The 3657-nt window shown below is 30.9% G+C and overlaps 1 protein-coding gene across 3 annotated transcripts in view; it reads left to right on the forward strand.

Moving 5' to 3' along the window:
- Nucleotides 1–3657, forward strand: part of LOC117175103 (prolyl 4-hydroxylase subunit alpha-1-like) — a 57852-nt gene that overhangs the window by 28586 nt on the left and 25609 nt on the right. The window lies entirely within an intron of this gene.

Consider the following 3657-nt stretch of genomic DNA (forward strand, 5'->3'; position numbering starts at 1 on the left):
TCTTCCCATACGGAGAGAACAAAACGACTACGGTCAACGCGACTCACGATGCTGATGCGCGCGACAGGAAAAAATGCTTCAAAATTCCCGAGAGTGTGAAAATGATGTGTTCACGGTGACCACGCGAGTGCTTCACGGCGATCATGAGCGTGAATCACAGTTTGCCGTTTGCTACATCAGAGCCGTTTTTATCACAGTCCTGGCAACCGTTTAGGCTTTATGCATCAGCTGCTCGTAACACTGTAAACCGCTTAATTGACGTCATTTTGCGTCTGGTCATCGACTGATGGTAAATGATCCACTTATTATCATAATTTGAATAAACAATAATATGTCAATAATATTTGAACGATATAAATGTTCATTCATCAATTTTATTTTTATTTTTTAATGCTCAATGTTGGAAAATATTTGAAGGGTGACAGTCCAAAAGATGCTAAGAATCATTTTTTGAAAATAAATTTATTGGCCAGCAATTTATTTAAAAACCGATCATACATCCTGGTGAAAGCATTAGCTAGAAATCACATTTTTAGTATAGCAATACAAGTCGGGTATGCCGCAGGGTGTCACAGGACATGCTGTACTTAACCACAATCCAGTGTTAGTTCAATTTTTGTAATTCTCTGACATTTTACTAGTAATACTTCTCTTTTTGAGCGTTTCTTAATAATCAAAATGAACAAATTTAATTCTTTTGATTAAAATACGAGGATACCAGTACCATGTTAACCTAAAACTTGAAAATTTAAAAAATTTCTTTTTCTTTTTACATATGACGTTTTTATACTTCAATATCTTTAAATTAAGTAAATGTGTATATTTTTATATTTTTCACACTATTTTGAATACATTTTGTTAACGAATAAAAACCAAACAAATTACATAAAAAATCTTCGTATTTAAAAAGACAATTTTAAAAGTTTAAAAGTTTTCGGTTATAATGGCACTGGTATCCTGGTATTTTAATAAAAACAATTTAATTTTTCCATTTTAATTATTAAGAAATACTGAAGAGAAGTATTACTTGTAAAATATCCGAAAATTACCAAAATTGAATGAACATGACATGGGGATTAAGTGCAGTATGTCCCTTGACACCCTGTGGCATATCTACTTTTTATTACTATACTAAAAATGCAATTTCTAGCAATTGCTTTTACCGAGATGTGCAATTAGTTTTTAAATAATTTGTCGGCCAATAAAACTATTTTCAAAAAAATGTCACTTAGCACCTTTTGGACTACCACCCTTCAAATATTTTTCAACATTGAGCATTGTAGAATGAAAATAAAATTCATTAATGAACATTTACCTCGCTTAAATATTGTTGACATACTACTTTCTATTAAAATTATGATCATAGGTAGATCACTTACCATAAATCGATGACCAGGCACTGTTACGATCAGCTGATGCATAAAGCCAAAACGTTGGCTAGGAGTGTGATCAAAACGGTTCTCATCGCGGCGACATCACACGGCTGTTGCACGTGAAAATAATTCTAAAGGGTGTAATCACAGTAGTGGCTAGCGTGAAAATCTTAACTGTGATTCACGCTCTGGTCTATCAATCTATCAATCTTCTTGTAATTTAAATAAATAATTATTAAAATATGCACAAGAGTATACAAATTGTGTAACTTTTAATTTAAGACAAGAAAAACAAAATATAACACGTATATTTTATAAATAACAGTTTATTTTCTGCATAATATTCTGCAATTAACTTCTACATATTAAGCTGCTGAAATATTAAATGGTATTTAAAAAAATATATCTATTAAAAAATGTTTTGTAAAATATAAGTCAGTCTTAGGAGTTTAATGGAAATGAAATTTAATCTATAAAATAAACGTATTATAAATTTTTTTGTTGCCTAAAATGAAAAGTTACATGATTTGTAGAGGAGAGTACTCGAATATGAGACATTCTCGTAATATGAGAAAGCGGGGTATCAGCTAAACTAAGAGACCCACTCTGTTGGTTTTATCACTAACTTGTAGCCCTTGAAGAAAGAGTAATTTCGTGGTATAGTCCATTTTTCATTGGGCTTCTAAAGATTATAGACGAACTTTTTGTGAAATCGATGCTGGTCGAGTTCTTCGAAGGGAATTCTTTAAATCCTATTTATTATTCATTCAGTACATGGAATTCCGACAATCACGCCAGAGTTGGTATCTCATATTTGGGTACTCTCCTATATACGTTCTTGTGTATATTTTAATAATTATTTATTAAATGTACAAGAATTGTTTTTTAAAGTAATTTAAAATCACGCGCTATGTGCAGTTAACCAGCGCGAAGTCCTAACGCACGCGCAGTGTCACAGGATGCCAACATTGGCATCATTGCATTCACCTCGCGTTTACCCTGCTCGAGCGATTACCTGCAATATATCGTACGTTTCGTTTTTTTCCCTGTAAACTCGGTTTTTTGATCAAAATAGCTTTGAAATAATGAATGAAAATGAATAAATAAGCCATTTTCGTTCTCAAGATTTTCTTAAATTTATGAAAATTCCTCGAACATATTATGACTAATAACTACGATAAATTGTTCATAAAACTATTTATTATTTATTATTAATATTTGTGACTAACTTAGACGCTCAACATAGACTCAAACTATTTTAATTAAAAGAACTGAATGAATACGCCGATTTTCTTATGCGTTAAGCTGCCAAAATTTTCAAATTTTTCTCTTCTAATTCGTTTAGAAAAATTGTTATATTTTACTAAATATTAACAAACATATATTATTTTTACAAATATATCCACAAATACAGACATTTAACTAAAATGGATCAATAAGTAACTTATGTATATTTCCTGAGTACTCTTCTATTGATTTAAGATAATATGTGACGTGCGCGGAAGAAAGGGGGTTACTCTGAAAAGTGAGATTTTGCAGGACGAGCAGTTGAAGTCGACCCGAGAGACCGAACTTTTAGGAGAGAGGGAAGACTCACGAAACAGTGTCCCCAATCTTTGGAGCTTTTTAAACTGTGTTTGCGTCGCGCCGTCTACCCGATTGGTCACTGTTAACGCGCTTATTTTGAATGATATAAATATTCAGATTTAATATATATAATAAAGAATTTTGAGAAATGCCCAAATATAATTTTCCTAATCCTTAAATAAGCTTTTGGAGTGAAAGAGACAAAAAATTCGATTTTAATGAAAAAGAGGTTATGAATTCTGCGATCAAAAAAGTACACAATTTTTGTTTGTACCAATGATTAATCTCGTCTCTTTCGAGCTCTAAAATTAAATTTTTCTTTATTTCCGCCAATTTGACTTAAAATAAAATCACTCAAATTTTCAAAAATGAATTAAAAATAATTATTTACTGCCCTGATAAATGTTATATCATACCTTTTTTCATAACTTAAAGAAGTCCTGAATTACAGTTACTAATTAATTATTGTATGAATATGATAAAATATATAATATTGTATACAAATAATCAAATTATATTTATACTATTAAAACTAATATTTTTCGCTTGAAACTAAAAGTTTTTATTACCTTTTTATTATATATGGAAACATTTAAAATGAATAGAGTAGTACCGGGACGGCAAGCATGTTCGTTGCAGATACTTTGTTTCTCGCCGACAGTTCGGAAGACCAAATCTGTCGGATGAGACGTTTGTA

Source organism: Belonocnema kinseyi, chromosome 1 (assembly GCF_010883055.1).
Source record: "Belonocnema kinseyi isolate 2016_QV_RU_SX_M_011 chromosome 1, B_treatae_v1, whole genome shotgun sequence".
NCBI classification, from domain to species: Eukaryota; Metazoa; Arthropoda; class Insecta; order Hymenoptera; family Cynipidae; genus Belonocnema; species Belonocnema kinseyi.